This window comes from Pogona vitticeps, chromosome 1, assembly GCF_051106095.1.
Source record: "Pogona vitticeps strain Pit_001003342236 chromosome 1, PviZW2.1, whole genome shotgun sequence".
Lineage (NCBI taxonomy): Eukaryota > Metazoa > Chordata > Lepidosauria > Squamata > Agamidae > Pogona > Pogona vitticeps.
In genome coordinates, this window is record NC_135783.1 from 116,753,433 (window position 1) to 116,771,359 (window position 17,927).

The window sequence follows — 17,927 nt, forward strand, 5'->3', positions numbered from 1 at the left end:
CTCGCTTGTGGAATAATTTACCTCCTGGTATTCGCGGAGCTCCCTCGCTGGGCACCTTTAAGAATCTATTAAAGACCTGGATGTTTCGGCAGGCCTTCCCACCAGATTACTTTTGATTTTTTTTCTTTTCTTTTCTTTTTCTTCTTTATTGTTTCTTTACTCTATTGTTTTGTAATTTGTTGTTTTATTCTATTGTATTTTATCGTTGTTGTTGGCCGCCTAGACTAGTCCTTCGGGACTAGATAGGCGGGATATAAATTAAATAAATAAATAAATAAATAAATAAATAAATAAATAAATAAATAAATAAATAAATAAATAAATAAATAAATAAATAAATAAATAAATAAATACAATGTATACCTGGCCACAACTGCAAGGTATCCGGTATACTCCTGCAGTGGTGAGGGGGTCCCTTCTGTCCTTTGCTGACCATAACATTTGTTGTATTTTTGTGGTGGGCTTGAATACTGTTTGTAAGTTGTGTTTTTCCAGAAGTTTCCCCATGCGGTCTGTGACCCCTTTGATGTATGGCAGGAATACTTTGTTTGTGGGTGGCTGTTTTTCTTCTTCAGTTCGGTGTTGTTTTCTTGGTTTGATGGCTCTTGTGATTTCATTTTTGGAGTAGCCATTTGCCTATAGAGCCCAATTCAGGTGGTCGAGTTCAGTGTTGAGAAACTGAGCTTCACAGTTCCGATTTGCACGGTCTACCAGTGTTTTGATTATGCCTCTTTTTTTGCCGTGGGTGGTGGTTCGAGTTTTTGTGTAGGTACCTGTCTGTGTGGGTGGGTTTTCTGAAGACCTTGTGTCCCAGTCGGAGGTCAATTTTGCGTAGGACCATGACATCTAGGAACGGGAATTGGCCCTCTCTTTCTTTTTCCATGGTGAATTGTATGTTTGGGTGGATGCTGTTGAGATGGTTGAGAAATTCTTCCAATTTTTCTTCACCGTGACTCCAGATTGTAAAGGTGTCATCCACATATTGGAACCAGACTGTGGGTGCGAGGGGTGCCGAAGCCAGGGCAAGTTTCTCAAAATGCTCCATGTAGAAATTTGCTATGACCGGGCTGAGAGGGCTGCCCATGGCCACTCCATCTGTCTGTTCGTAGAATTCATTATCCCACTGGAAATAGCTGGTTATAAGGCAGTGCTGGAAGAGGGCCTTGATGTCTTCTGGGAATATCTGCTGGATGAGTATCAGGGTGTTCTTTACCGGTACCTTAGTGAACAGGGATACTACATCAAAACTGACCAGTCTATCCCCAGGGTTGAGTTTTATGGTACTGATCTTGCTTATGAAATGCCCTGAGTCCTTGATGTAGGATGAGGTTTGTCCAATGTGGGTCTGTAGAAGGGTTGCTAGGTGTTTGGCTAATTCGTACGTTGGGGGGCCGATGGCACTTACAATGGGCCTGAGCGGGGTAGAGTCCTTGTGGATTTTGGGGAGTCCGTACAGTCTAGGTGGGAGAGCTTCTGTCTTGCAAATTCGTTGGAGGACGTTGGGGTGCAGGGAGGAACTTGAAAAGTTGCATGTAGGATTCTAGCTGACTCTCCAACACTTTCGACTTTTCTGCTTTTCTGTCATTAGCAATTTTAAGAGTTGTGTTGAGCCCACTGAAGATGACATCCCGATTCAACTTAAGGCAAGTTTGATGTAGAACTTGATATTTGGGGTGGGTGGGTTTCTCCCACCATGTGCCCTTCCTACTGTTACAGAATGGTCAGAATGGAGGATTTATGGAATCATGGGCCTTAGACCTATGGATTAGATGTTATCGTGCACAGTCACAGCTTTGGCAAACACCAGGTTGCATAGATAATGTATTTCTCTCATTTCCTTGAGTACCTAGATGCTATTGCATGCACGTACAGTAACATCCATTATACCAGGAAGTGTGAGAACTGCCTTAAAGGAGAACCAGTTTGCTAAAGGAGTCATAGAATAGTTTCCCAATGATGAGTGATTGACTCTCAGGAAAAAAAATCTTTTAGGGTCATGATTCAGCCATGTAGTTCTATGCACCACCAAGAAAGCTGCTTTGGAAGGCTTCCTAGTTCTGAAGAGAAGAATTCAAGGGTGTGGGTGGAAGGCTGCAGATGGAGGAATGAATGGCATCTTCTGATTCCACTGACAGGATTGCTTCCATCACTACGTCCGTCCTCTCCCACTTTGTGAACACAATTTGGTCTTGTGTAATTTTAGATATTAAGTAGGGTTGGGTGTGGTTAGTACCTGGACAGGATTCAGGGAATCTCTAGGTAGGGCTAGGCAGGAATTCTGCCTGAAATCTGGGGCAGCCACTGCAGACCTGTAAGAGTTGAGAGTACTGGGCAAGATGGAGCCATGGTCTGATTCTGTACAAGGTGTCTTCCTGTGTTTCTGTCAGTGGAGCTACATCCCAGAATATTTGGGAATGTTGTATTTCCTCCTACAAGTCTCAGGATTCCCCAACCAACATGATCATTGGGGAGGGCACATTCTGGGATTGGTAATTCAGAAAAGCAACTTTACCAAACTCAGTAGACTGGCCACGCGCTACACACAATGGTGGGCAGAGACATATTTATTGAAAGCTTAGCCAGACTCCAGGGTGGGCAGAATTTGCAACATAACAGGATTGCATAGTTCTTTATGCCTCCATAATACCCCATTCCCCACCTTCTCTCATACATACACACAGAGAAGAAAGGGAAACTTTTTCCTATAGAGTGGGGAACTAGAGAGTAAGTGCTGTCTCTTCATTTCTGGGTGAGTACGGGTTATTTACTAAATACTGTGTCTCAGTTTTAAAAGCAACACTCTGGTTTTGCTGAAGAGGGCTTGCTGGGTCAAAATAAACCAAACAAACAAGCAGGACAATTATTCAAGCAGGTTAATGCATCAATAAAAGAAGAAGGAAACACCCACCAATTAATAACTCTGTTACTGAAAACTCAATTACTTCACAGCATGCCATGACATCAAAAGAAATGTCCTATGTTGGGAAACAGAGGGAGAGCTGAACATCTTGTTGATGTTTCATTTCACACATATACATATGAACTGCAGGGATGGAGGAAAGGAGCAAGGGAGAGAAAGAAAGCAGTGTTTAGCTTGGAGAAGAGAGGGGGAAAAAAAGAAGCAATATGATAGCCGTATTCAAGTATTTGATGGAGCAGGCCAGTTATTTGCAGCTCAGTAGGACAGGACCAGAAGTAAAGGATTCAGGTTACTAGAATTGAGATGTCAACTAAACATTAGGAAGAAATTCTAATGCTTGACTGGCTTGACAATGGAATGAACTATCTTAGAAGAGGGCGGACTCTTCTCCCTCTTCTCCTCCATATGGATTTCCTGCATTGACAGGGGGCTGGACTCGATCTTTGGAATCTCTTTCAGTTTGACAGTTCTGTGATTCTAAGGGAGAGGCAGCTAAGCACAGGAACATAACAGCCTGACCTCCACACATAAAGAGAAAAATGACGTCAATTCTGGAACTTCAGAAGTAATCTTAATATCAAGAAGATCTAGACATGGAATTATATGTGAAAACCACATCCATCCTTGGAAAAACCTTCTATTTCTTCATAGCCTAGCTTTGATTATATTCTACTTTCCCCCCTCTCCCCAGTGTCATCATCTGTTCAGATATAATGGCAGTAAATACTGATTTCAGATTCTTTCCAGCATGGCATGCCTTATTTTCCATCATCATTCGCACCTCTCTCCTACTTTCCAGAGAGAGCAGACAGATTAAAGAAAAAGGACAGATTAGGAACATGTACCAATAAGCTTGGAGATATTTCATAGGTCCATTGCCGCTTGAAGCACACACCTTCCTTTTTTCATCCTGTAACAGCTTCCTCTCAAACAGGTTTTGTGTATTAAAAACCAATATCTATTTTTAGTAAATCTGGGTGACATGATAGGGAAGCAGAAGAACAGCTCTCCTTCAAAACGGAGTTCTTTGAACAGTGGTGCAAATGATAACCTACAGTTTGTAGATCATCCCACCCCCAGAGCACAGTAGGGGGTTGGGAAACATTTTATACCATCTTTCCCCCACTCTGGGCTATTTCCAGAAATGTAGAGGAGAGGAAGGGCGGGACCTGAGATTTCACAGAAGACTAGATTCTACAGAATCTACAGAAGACTAGATTTAGCCAATAGACTATTGATAGCTGACACAGTAACATAGACTTAAAGAACATACTTCTCCATCTGCTTTGAAATGGAAGTAAAGTTCATGCAAGACAAGGAAAGCCTCCAAGGAACTGTCTCTTCTACTAATATTAACAGTAAAAACCTTGTGGCAGAGGAAAAGCTATATGTGGACTGGATTCCAACTTTCTGTGAGGATTTATTGGGTTGATAATGTTGCAGAGCTTTGAATGTTGGTTAAATTCCTCTAGCTGTGCAACAGAAGTACAGGGACACATATAGTGGAATAGCTTCAAATTCCCCAGAGTAATCTGCCACTTTTTTTTACCAACTGGCACTTACAGTCTCAATAATTCATTCAGGGAAATTTGTAAGAGAAAGAACAAAAACAGTTTCATTATCTTCAATTGAAAACAGCAAACTGATAAACACAACTGCTTTCAACAACAGGCTGCAACAGACTCAAAATAGAGGGGAAACCCTGAGCAGAGAGGTGGGGCTGTCTTTGAATCGGAGGCAGAAGGGAATAATGGTTTCAGTTGTTTAGATTGACAGTCATCCCAGCCAAGCAAGGTCCCTCCACAGTAAGAGTAACCTTATTTCTACTTCCACTTAAGACAAATTCTTATCAGCTAACTTTTCAGGAAGAAGAAAGCAAAAACTTTTCAGTAGCAAGAATGCGGGGCTAAAGGCAAAATAATGGAACCAAATACACTGGCATATTTAAAGCTCAGCCCCTTAGATACTACTTGTATGTAAGCCTTAGGTGTGTCATTTCAACCTTTTAAAATGGGGCACATGGATACAAAACTTGAAAAACCACTCAATGGTGCTATGATGATGGGGACGTGGCTATCAAGGAATGGACTGTAACCCTGGGATGACCAGATTTGGCTTCAGAGGCTAAGGTCCTCCCAGCTTTGTTCAACACCTTTTTCTTCTCAAGCAGCCATACCTACACAACAGTCATAGCTAAATTTTCCCCCCAGCCTCTTTTGGCTGAGAGCTCTGTGGTGGTACAAATGACATTCCATCTGGGAAATGGGTCTGAGAAATGCATGTTCATGCCTGAATATCTTGGGATGGCCTGGAGCCAATATAAGTGTTGTGCAACTGTTGAGCAATTCAGGAAAATTCACATGAATTTTGCATGAATGTGGACCTACTAGTGAGCTTGAGCTGTTCCTCTGGTTTGTCAGGCAGTGTTATTCCATCTCCCTGATGGATATTTATGCAACTCCTGCAGACTCAGTTTATACCAGCTGAATCATAATGATTTGTTTATTCAATTCAGCTGTCAGTTTATTGGCCATCATCAGACTCTTCAATTTGGCTTGACCGTCCACTTTAAATTGACTCAGCATCTCCAAGCCCAGGTCTGGTAGGTTTTACTCTAGCTGTATGCTCTTCAGATCCTACAGTTTGAACTGCCACAGGTTCTATTATTTCTTGGACCGTCAGCACCACACTGGCTGCTTTATAATAAATCTAAAATCTCATTTCTGGAAGATCAGCCATCGGCATGTAATGGCTTGCTTTGCTGGCTTCTTCTGAAATAATATTAATTTCTATTTGGAGGGTGGGATGTATCCACTCATGACTGAAAACAATGCAGATCACTGTTCTCCTTCGGGATAACAGCTCTTATAAACACATCCATGCAAAGTAGCAAAAAGTGTAAATATGCCCTTGAAGTGTAGTCACAGCAACAGTGCACCTATGAGCCACCCTAAACAGCCCAGACCATTAAGCAGAAACCTGGACTTTTTTTTGGAAAGAAAGTTATGCTAATTCTGGCCCAACAGGAGAACTTAGGCACCCACACTAGCCTATGCAAGGTTCATATTTGAAAGTAGTGATTCACACTGACATGATTTTGTCACTGCCAAACTTTACACATCTGGCCTAAAACATTTCATTTCCTGAGAATTAAGCTCCTGCTGTAGTTTACAAAATGGCGCAACTCCCCTACCTGATACCTAAGTCAAAGTGTGCCGTATCCAAAGCTTTCAACTTAATTTTAATATGAGACAGAAAAATCTCACAAGCACCTCTAAGTGGGAATATAGCTGAAATAATTGCATTTTCATACACCCTAATGGAAGCCAGTGATAATAAGTAATTTGCTTCTAGGTCCCTTTGTCTAATTGTCAGCACTATAAGTAGGCCACTGGTTGAGTTTTCTACCAGCTAGCTAGGAATGTAGCCATCTTGTATGGACAAGCAAAACATAATGGATGTTTTAACACATCTGTTCATCTCCAAAGGCTGTACAGAGCATGTGGTGGATGTCACTGGATAAGAATATTTATTGTACTGATAGAGGCCATGGTCATACAAGCAAAATTTTCTTGCATATTTTACTCCCTGATCAATTGCACATTGCGATCATGTGACATATATCCCAGGGTGTATATTCTGACGTGTTTTTGAATTATTGCAACATTTCCCTAAATTTGATGTGATATAACTAGCTACTCTTCAGTATTGGAATGTTTCCCTCTGGGTTGTTTATGTCTATGGGGCCCCTCCCCCCCTTTCCCCCTAAAAAATAAATTTCACTACATAGATGTTTTGGTAACATTTTCTTGATGGTTACAAGTTTCTCTGCTGCGTTTGTGCCTCTTGCAGCAGAGAAACTTGTAGTCATGGGGTTTTTTTTTCATTGTAGGTATACCATGAGGTCCTCAAGAGGAAAACATGAAAGGGCTCAGGGGAAGGAGCACCACCTGGTGGAAGGATCAGCAAATAAGTGAAGTGTGGAGGCAGGTGACATGCGTTTTCCACTGCACTAACACTCTGCTGGCTAAATTTTGTTTTTTAAAATTAAATAGATGTACAGACAAACAAGATCACTGGTGGAAGCAACACAAGGTGGCCTGACAGAAAAAAGTATCGGTACAGCTGCTCACACAGGACACCACTGTAATTGTTGCATGATTAATTCAACAACAACAAAAAAAGCAGAAGCCTTCTGGTGGTCGGGATTTGATGCAGTGATAGCACAGGTGGGGTGGGGGTAGGGAACAAAAGATGTGATAATGGCCGTACATTGTCTGAACAACAACAACAACAAAAGGGTTGAAATTCACAAGGAGTAACTCGGAAACATTTTGTTGGTGTGGCCACAGCCAGACTTGTTTCATCCACACCCCAGCTTTCTCGCAAGGGGACTCTCATAAACTTTATGGCCTTTAACTGCAGCTTCAGTTCTAAGTACGTAGCCTCATCATCTCCATTCAAACAGCCAGAGCTCTGACCTTTCCTTGCCCAAATATTTTAGGTGAGTGCTTGTGTGTAAGATTTAGGATAACTGGTTGAAACAGAAGGCTGAAAGACTTGGTTCAAACCTTTTTAGGTTCAAACCTTGTTAGTATGTATGCTTTGTGCAAAAAAAGACATCGCATCCAGAGCTTGTAACTCCCGTCACAAACCCCCTGGACCAAAAGTGAGTCTCATTTGTCTTGGACACCAATTGCAGCTTTCCTCCAAATGGAAATAGCAGCTTGAGGGGAACAATTTTCATAAAGACCATAGCTTAGTCCTTTCTTATCACAATCATAATAATGGTCATTTTTCCTCTTCAGTTGACGCTATTAGAATTTTAGAAAGGCAGGTTACATGCAAAGACACATTCCATGCCATGCTTGGCTTGGTCATCAGGCGCTGGGCAGAACTTGCCTTCCCCAACTCCCAGAACCAAGGCCCCTGAGAGTAGACAGTAATGAGGTTACATGGGCCAATACGGTGACTTCTAGTAAGGAGGCTTTCTATGCCTGACTTTCTCTTCCAGATCCAAGTAGCCCAGACTTCTCTTTCCAGCAGATCATACAGGGCTTGGGTTTCATGCTGTCTGTGTATTTACATACACATGCATACAGACACATATCTCGGTGTGTGTTTTTTTATGCTTGAAAGCTAGCTAAAACCAAAGCAAATGGTAAAAGCCCAATTAATCAGCAGAAAATTTAACTAGGTAACTGGTATTCTTAGTAATTTGCAAGATTCACACTCAGGCAGTGAACTTTACACAAATTTCCACTTGGCAAAATGCCTCTCCTGCAGGACTGGCAGCTGCAGAGAGAGACTTGCCTCATTAGGAAGTCAGTGAGGAATGAAAAGTTCCTTCTCCCTTAGCAGCTGAACTTTCCCTGATTAGTAGAATTGCCAAAGTATACATAATCGTAGTGGGTCACCTCCAGGCTGTAATCTAATATTTCCTTCCCATCAGCTTTTCTACAGCTCTTCTTCCTTGCCACCCTACTCACTGGGTACCATTGTTTAACCCAGGAGATTCTTCTTCAACCCACAACCCTCCCTGCTACTCTTTTTCCATTTTTATATCCCAGCTAAATGCCTCCCTCACATCCCTCTGCAACACGTAAGCCTGCCTTGTGCCCACCTCCACAGCTCAATAGGAGTATTAAAACAGTCTCCACCGTTGGAGTTTCATTCCCCCACAGTCGCCCTGCAAGGGGTGGAGGGCACTGGTTCCTGGATATTCTTGCTTAGTCTTTGGTGGAAACTAAAGACAAAAAGTTCAATCACCTGGCTATCTAAACTCCAAGATAGGGTGGGAAAATGAAGAGCAACAGGTAAGCCATCAGTATATTTCCAAATGTCAGTTGGACTGAAAGAGCAGAAAGATTAATAGATTGTATTAAGAATAGTTTTTTCCCCCAGATGAGCCCTTTGCTTTTGCTTTTTCTGTAACAGTTATGGGTATAAAACAGACAGCTGTTTGACATAGGTATTCAGATTCAGATATTTTGTTGCATGGAGGCAAGGCAGAAAGAGGAGACCCAAATCTGAAATTTTAAAGAGCCATGCTTGTAAGCGGTACTAACAAAAATTTAAGTCACACCTTTATGTATTTAACAGATAAGACTGTGAGGTGAAAGTGGGTGATATTGATATTAGGAGGTACACATTTGTGTTTAACTTTGTCTTTCTTTCATTACAGGCAATATGGATTTTTCTGTCATTTGTGTTGTATTCTGGGTTTTTTGACATCTACTACTATTCAACAGCAGACAAGTAAGGGTCTACTTCATTAAGCTTAGTGAAAATGTTAGCAATTCAAACAGTTCTCTTGTACCTCACTCTGTGTCAGAGCCTAAGAGATTAGCTGTGGAATTAGGTTATTGTGTGTATGTGATAAGTGAGGGCTTGAAAATGAGAAGGAAGGATAACTTTTATTTTGGATTGATGCAGCCTTTTGTGACTGGCATGTTAAACCTACATCTTATATTGACACCTCCCCCCACCCCTTTATCTGCTACCTAAACTGGGCATGGGGGGGTGGCAACAGGGAGAATGAAAAGTATTATGCCTCTGGAATTAAAAATGACAACATTGCATGGAGCCATCAAATGAAGAGTTCTCTTCAGCCCCAACCCCCTGCAAACTATGCTAGAATAATTTTATTTAAGAAAAGACATAAACCTTACCCAACCACAACGTTTACCTGAAACCCATTAATATGATTATGGCATCAATGATTCCACATTTTAATTTACCTTTGTAAGACCCACATATCATCAGTTGTCTAACAGAAGCTATTGGACATGGGTGATAGATACTCATTTGCCATGGAAAAATAAATTCCCTGGAAATGTAAAAAGTCAAGCTCTTGGGGTAAAAGCAGCACTAGATTTATTAAATTCCATTATCTAGTCTTGGAAAGTGAAAATTGGTAGTGTCATTTTTTGGACAGACAAGAAACTCTCTGTACGCTGGAAAGGTGTCTTTTCCAATGTGTACGCCTTTCTTCCAGCCTCCGGGGACATTTTTTCCAGCTTGACTTGAAACGTGGCATAGGTGGAAGCCCAAAGCAAACTTAAACCAATGTTGAATTTTCCTTTCTGGTTCTTTAGGGAGTGGTTATGGTGGTAGACGAATGGGTTAGAATCCCTGCTCCCAAGCACTGGCAATAGTATCTTAGTGGAGAGAGTGATTCTTTCAAATAGTGAAATGACTGTTTGTTCCTGCAAGAAGCTGTCTTCTGCGTTCTTCTTGAGAACACCTCCTCACACCTCCCCACTCTGTGCAGGGCTTGTTATGTGATCAAACATGGGAGAGGAAGGACTGGGAATGCCTAGAATATCAAAGGGGAAGGGAAAGAAGCCAAGAGCTTCAATTCCCAACCACTGGTTGAGCCACAGCAGACTTGACATTTGTTTGTTTTGAATTAAGCTTCGGTGTTGACTTAGCCAACGAAGCTAGCTAGAAATTTTTAAACGTTGTCCAAACCACAAATAACTCTGCACTGTAGATGTCTTTATGCAGCTATATATATAGTGGAAGGCTGTAGATACTCAGAAATAGCATGGAGAGAATGGATGCCCTCTACTGCCTTTTCTTTGGGGCCTCTGTAACTATAGTGCAAGAGAGTTTGATTAGTTCCAGTAAATGGGATTTGCCTGTTCCAGAGTTTGTCCAGTTTTTCAGTGTTGATCCTTAAGACGTTTTTGCTCCTGAACCTTTTACACCCTGATCCTAAATACATTTACTTGGATGTAAATGGTATCCATTTCTGTGGAGCTCAAGGACATCCCATAGTATGATGGACAGGAATAACTGTGTATATTCCTTGCAGGGTTTCCAGTAACTTTTGGTTCAAGCTCGAATGCTGATCTCTGCCCATCAAGCAGAGTTGGCCAAGATGACTTACCAGGCAAGTATATGAAAGCTCTTAAATATACATTTCTTGCAAATAATTTGAAGAGCCACTGGTTAAAATCCTGTTGCACAGCTCCATGTACACAGTTGGGTGATGTCATCAATAATGGCAAATAGCCACTGATTACAGGCTTCCTTTGGCAATTTCTGGGCACACACAACTTTCTTACATCGTGCATGAGTCACATGCAGCCTGAAATTGTCTTTGGAGATTTGCCTTTAATCAGCAATCATTTGATGATGATGATGATGATGACATCACCCTGCTGTGCATGTGGAGCAGCAAAACAGGATCTCAGCCCTTCCATTTATTGTCATCCATCTGTCTATCAAAATATTTATATCCTTCCAGTTGGCCATGATTTGCAACTTGCAGTATAATTTTAAAAAGACTGCAAAACCTCCTAACATTCGAACCTGATTAGAAACTGCAACCCATGTGAATTAAAGCAGCAGTCGAATTCTTATTAAATGACAGACCAAAGAAAATATTCTATGTATGTTACATACCTACATAATTGTTGATAATTGGGAAGACTTTCAAATGTGCATGTTTCTTCTTATAGGATATGATCTCATTTCTCAGTTCCAGCTTGACAAAGCTGCTTCCAGAGGCATTATCCAGCGTGTGGTGGGCTCCACTCCTTTGCAAGTGGCTTACAAATTAGGCACAAATGTAGACTTCAGGATTCCAACTAGGTAATATATGATGTTGCTTTTGTTTCTTATTTCTGTAAAACGATGTCTTAATCCACAATTGTCTACTCTGGGTACAATCAGATGGTGAGAAAGGACCATGTCTGATTGAACTGGAAAGAGTCGCTCCCTTGGGAGCAATATCCCTTGAAGTGACCCATCTGTCCCTACAGAAATTCCTCCAGCCCAGCCCCAAAAAGTCCATCTTGAGCTCAGAGCAGCGTCAAGCTGATTAGCAATTGTACATTATGGGATCACTGGAAAAAATACTTCAGACTGGACCATGCAAAAATGCAAGTTATTTCTTCATCAAATTATTTTCTTCATTCCTAGAGATTCCTCTTCTGCTTCTGGACGAAGCCTCCAGGTTTACAAGCATTATTTTTCATGTGATTTAAATAGTCTCTTGAGTACACAGCAAAGAGGTCCTGCAGTCTCTGCTGCACACAGTGTATTCTGTCCCACTCACTTCACTGCCTGTTGTTTCACTATAATGTTGAGGCTGAACTCAGATATCCATGTCCATAGTTCAAAGGCTGCAACATCAAGTACCAGCTTTCACATGTGAAAGAACTGAAAAGTTAGGCACAAAAGAGTCATATAATGAGATGTCACCTCTGCCACAATACGTTCCAGTAGAGGAACATTCCATGTTCATAGCAAGGAACTGTGTGGATTGTAGGACCACACAAAGTAGTAATGAACTTTATGTGGGGGACATCCTATGCTTATTTGTACAATGTCACAATGTAGCCATATCCCGGTGGTCTTGTGGAAGGAATTAAATATATGCAAGGAGAGAAAGGGCAAGCAAGATTGCTACACTCCTCTCTGCCACTGTTCTCCTAGTGTTCTCTGTGATAAGGGAGACAGTTTCTTCTTCTTGTTCTTGTTCTTCTTCGCTGTCAAGTCAGTTCTGACTGATGGTGGTCTTCCTCTGGGTTTTCTAGGTATTAAGTACCCAGAAATGGTTTACCATTTACCTTTTCTGGAGGCCTCTTGGGACTATGCAGTTTGCCCAAGGCTACACAGACTTAGCCCTTCTCCCTGGAAACACAGTAATGAACTGAGCTCCCCATCTCTGGTTCTGCAGCCAGATGCCTCACTCACTGAGATATTCATGTAGCCCAGTCTAGATTACAGCTCTGGAAAATAAGGTTTGTAAATCAAGTGAGGAAGCTTCATGGATAGAAAAGGTTCATCAGTGCAGAAATTCCTCCCTCAACATGTGGAAGGTGTGTGTATATGTGGACAGGTAAGCTGGTTGTACCACTGAGAAGAATAAGGACACTGAAATTGTAGCAATCTCCTGACTTTCTTCTGAGGCTTTTTGGTTGTTCTCTCCTGGAAGGCAGTGATCTGGGTGTCGGGACTGTCCTCATGCCCCAGGCTGACTGCTGCCCTTAGCTGCGGGGGATGATAACTATTTTGTTGCCAGTATCAGTTTAGAATTCAATAGGCAGTCAGGACAGTATCTGTATGCAGACTGGGAGAAGTGGGCACCATTGCTATCTCTGCCAGCAACATGCCTTGGCACTCCCCAGGCTGTGCTCATCCTCATTAAACATACTCATAAACTCACACAAACCAGCACTGCCTTGTAGGTGCTCTTCTGCTGTTAAGGCGTCTAAACTTTAAAACAAAATCAAATATGCATTAAATCTTAGAGTCTGTACAAGTTCAATATGAACTATCACATCACACTCAATGACACTTGAACTGCGTTTCACACATACATGTACACATGTGCATGTAGAAACACTACACACACACACACACACACACACACACACACACACACGGAATGTTTATAACGGCTTCTCAGTACCCAGTGTCAAAGGATTGTGTGAACCGGGGGGTCACACTTTATGACAATTTTAAATATATTTACAACAAACCAAATACTCTTTTGAGTAGTCTGCATAAAACCTTGTATTATTATTGGTCTATTAAATGGCAACATTTTTATTATTATCCCAACATTTAAAATATATATCTCAAACTGGTCATTTAGAGGGAAATAGGACATTACTGCACAAGATAAAAGAAAGCATATATTGTCACAGAGTATGTTCCCACCTTTACAACTGAACATTTCTGCCAAAATCCAAGCATGGCGTCAGCAGAGACAGAGCTGATACTGTGGCTTAATGCGGTACCCCAGGCATCCATTTCCAGTCACAACTTGAAAGTGGGTGTTCAGCCTCCTGCTGAATTCCTCACTTTAGATGAGACTGGAGCATATTTTTATTGGCTAGCTTGATTGTAACCCGCCTATTCTAGGTATCTGCTAATAAAGCCGTTACACCTCACCACCCTATATTATTGTTCATTCATATGTGAAGCATGTAATTATTTTTTAAATATTAGTCTGAGGCACAACAGGAGCCAACGATTACTCAGGAAATGTGCTAGCTTTCTTGTAATTTGTCTCGCTATGGCGAAAGGACGCCCTGCGTTTTCTTTGGAATGTGGAGTTTAAAAGCAAGGACGGATCCCACTGTCATCTCTATTGCCATCTGGTGGCTGAGTGGAGTTATAGCGGCGCTGTTCACTAAAGCTAGTGCTGAAAGAAATATTTTCATTATTTATATATGAGCGCAAACAGATTGATTTTGCATTCCACTGCAGTATGTGTGATCCACAAAAACTGACCTGTCTTTTTCTTATTTTGGGTAGTTGCTTCCGCTTGGTTGTATTTTAAAACCACTGAATTTCCTGGAGGTCCGAAGTGGATGTAATTACAAAACTTCCTATTCCTAGCAGTAGGACCTTCGCAAAGGGAGTGAGAGGTATCACACTGGGGGCAGCATGTAGTGAAGTCTGAGTTTGAGCATGACAGTGGGAAGAGTAGATGTACAGAGCTTTAGAGTTAACCTTATGAAGCACAAAGCGAATCTATTTGCAAGTGTGAAGCTGTCCTAGTAGGATCTTTCTCAGAAGTCATGCTATCCCTACCCATCTCATAGTTTGCTCTTGTCATTTATGCAAGTGTGATTTCTGTCTATGGCTTTCCCCAAGATCCTTTTGGTACATTATTTATGTAAAATGTGATGGTGTGTAAATTTGTAAGAGTTGCAATTTATTTGGATTTCCACCCATGGGGCGTAGGGAAGAAAAACCTATCACTTCAAGCTGAGTTTGGGGAAAAACAACTTCACCCAGCTTGTCAGAAACAATGTTCATTAACACCAACACAACCACCAACACCTTCTATCCAAATCCTGCAGACCAAGGTTTATAAAAGTGTCCTGCTTCTTAACAGCCCATAATGCTTAAAACTCTCTCTGGGCAGTTTACAAGTTAGTTATGCAGGGTACACATTGCTTCCCCCCAGCAGTGAATGACTACTCATTTTACCAACCTCAGAAGGCTGGAAGGCTGAGTCAACCTTGAGGGAATGCCATATATCTACTGCACATACAGTATATGGTAGATGTATGGCATTCACTCTGTTGTTGCTGTTTTGGATTTGTTGGGTTTGTCATCGTCTAGTCGTTTAGTTGTGCCCGACTCTTCGTGACCCCATGGACCAGAGTACGCCAGGCCCTCCTATCTTCCACTGCCTCCCGGAGTTGGATCAGATTCATGTTGGTTGCTTCGGTGACACTGTCCAACCATCTCATCCTCTGTTGTCCCCTTCTCCTCTTGCCTTCACACTTTCCCAACACTAAGGTCTTTTCCAGGGAGTCCTCTCTTCTCATGAGATGGCCAAAGTATTGGAGCCTCAGCTTCAGGATCTGTCCTTCCAGTGAGCACTCAGGGTTGATTTCCTTTAGAATTGATAGGTTTGTTCTCCTTGCAGTCCAGGGGACTCTCAAAAGCCTCCTCCAGCACCACAATTCGAAGGCATCAATTCTTCGGCGGTCTGCTTTCTTTATGGTCCAGCTCTCACTTCCACACATCACTACAGAAAAAACCATAGCTTTGACTATTCGGACTTTTGTTGGCAAGGTGATGTCTCTGCTTTTTAAGATGCTGTCAAGGTTTATCATCGCTTTCCTCCCAAGAAGCAGGCGTCTTTTAATTTCGTGGCTGCTGTCTCCATCTGCAGTGATCATGGAGCCCAAGAAAGTAAAGTCTGTCACTGCCTCCATATCTTCTCCTTCAATTTCCCAGGAGGTGATGGGACCAGTGGCCATGATCTTAGTCTTTTTGATGTTGAGCTTCAGACCGTTTTTTTGCACTCTCCTCTTTCACCCTCATTACAAGGTTCTTTAATTCCTCCTCACTTTCTGCCATCAGAGTGGTATCATCTGCATATCGGAGGTTGTTGATATTTCTTCCGGCAATCTTAATTCCAGTTTGGGATTCCTCCAGTCCAGCCTTCCGCATGATGTATTCTGCATATAGGTTAAATAAGCCGGGGGACAATATATAGCCTTGTCATACTCCTTTCCCAATTTTGAACCAATCAGTTGTTCCATGTCCAGTTCTAACTGTTGCTTCCTGTCCCACATATAGGTTTCTCAGGAGACGGATAAGGTGGTCAGGCACGTCCATTTCTTTAAGGACTTGCCATAGTTAGCACTTCCCAATGATTGTGGTGCTGCAGGAGGAGTAGCAGGTAGCAGTACACAAACTGGTAACTTGGGTCTTTGGCTGCTTGTGGAAGGATGTGTTATTATGGGAGACTAATGGAGGCAACGAGGGAGTCCCCATTGGAATTGTTCTGGGCAGGGGCAGATACGGCAGGCATAAGCAGCCTCAGCACTATAGAGGAGGAAAGGACAACAGGGTATTGGTTGCCCCTAAGCTGTCCCCAAATTTAAATTGTTTGGGTAGCCTTGGTGACAGCGCCCCTGGGTTGAAAAGATGGCTGTTAAATGCTAGGTCAGTGAATGGGAATGCAACAGCTATCCAGGACCTGATCCTGCATGAATATCCTGACCTCACCTGCATCATAGAGACTTGGTTGGATGAGGCTGGTAGTGCTAATCTCAGTCACCATCGTCCACTGGGGTTCTCTGTGCAACAGCAGGCAAGAACAAGGGTGGGTGGGGAAGAGGAGTAGCAGTGGTCTATCGTGATTCCACCCCTCTCACCAGATGCCACATTCCCCAGTTCCCTGGGTTTGAATGTATGCTTCTGGAAGTAGGAACCTGGGACAAAATAGGTATTCTTTTGGTGTACCACCCACCCTGTGGCATAACAACCTCTCTTCCAGAGCTGAGCTGGTGTTGGCATCCCCTCAGCTTGTCATGATGGGGGACTTTAGCATCCATGCCAAGTGATATTTGCTCTTGCCCATGCTGTGTAGACCACACTTCTGGTCTTCTGGTCTTGCACCTGGTCCCTTTAGACCTGCATAGATGTCAGTGATCTGGGTGTAGAGGAACTTTCTGTCATTCCATTGTCATGGACAGATCATTATCTGGTCATGGACTGGAACTCAGAGACTTTGCATGGGTGGGGATCACGCTTAGGCAATCTGCTCCAGAAGGTTGATAGAGCCAGATGGTTTTGTGGCTGCCCTTGGGGAGTTTACAGTCACCATGACAGGTGATTCTGTTGAATCTCTGGTTGATCTCTGGTACGGGGAAATTGCAGAAGTCATGGACATGGTTGCTTTTAAATGTCTCCTCCCTCAAGGTAGAGCCAAACTGGCCACCTGGTTTACCAGGAGCTGGTGGAGATGAACTGAGTGGGCTGTAGATTTGAGTGACGATGGTGGAAAACTCAGAGTGAATCTGATAAAAAAGGGCTAGGACCCATTGGAAGGTCTATTCCATGGCAGTGGAAGTGGCAAAGAAGTGATTCTTCTCTGCCACCATTGCATCTTCATGGAATCGCCCAGCGGAGCTTTTTCAAATGGTCAAGGGCTTGTTACATGCTAGCCCCCAGGTAGATAATTCAGACCACACTTTAGCTTGCTGTGAAGAATTTTCACGACACTTTGCAGGCAAAATTGCTCAGATCCTCTCTGACTTAGATGCTGTAGTTGTTTCAGTTTCTGTGAATGTAACTATGGCCGCTGCTTGCCCTTTGTTAATGGATTAGTTTCTGCAGCCTGCTGATGAGGTGAGGACCCTTGAGGAGGTGAGGGATACCACTGGATCCTTGCCCTTCCTGGCTCTTAAAAGCTGCCAGAAAGGGACTGGTTTATTTGGTAGGAGGAGGTGTGACCGCCTCCTTGTAACAGAGTAGGATCCCATCATGCTTAAAGGAGGCAATACAGGCACTCCTCACTTAAGCTACCTGTTTAATGACTGCTCAGATTTACAACCCTTTATGACGCTCATAAATCCATGCTTGCATCTTCACCATGCCCTTTCTCAATGGCATGTGAATTATTACTCCTTTATACACTGTTATTGCACCTTGCTTATCAACCAGTTCGCTTAACAACATTGTAAGAACAGAACTTGGCAATTAAGTGAGGAGTGTCTGTAGTAAGACCATTAGTTAA

General features: G+C 42.5%; 1 protein-coding gene and 1 long non-coding RNA gene across 2 annotated transcripts in view; both read left to right on the top strand.

Annotated features, from left to right (window-relative positions):
• Positions 1 to 8,666: 8,666 nt before the first annotated feature.
• LOC144586955 (uncharacterized) lies at positions 8,667 to 10,818 on the top strand. The gene is made up of 3 exons (XR_013542056.1): positions 8,667 to 8,736; positions 9,105 to 9,178; positions 10,740 to 10,818. It is a non-coding gene; the product is annotated as an uncharacterized LOC144586955 (long non-coding RNA).
• Positions 10,819 to 11,392: 574 nt separating this feature from the next.
• COL9A1 (collagen type IX alpha 1 chain) overlaps positions 11,393 to 17,927 on the top strand; it is a 100,992-nt gene continuing 94,457 nt past the window's right edge. Inside the window, exon 1 of the mRNA XM_078386115.1 lies at positions 11,393 to 11,521. The gene's annotated coding sequence lies outside the window, so the exon portion shown is untranslated. The remainder of the gene's footprint in view (positions 11,522 to 17,927) is intronic.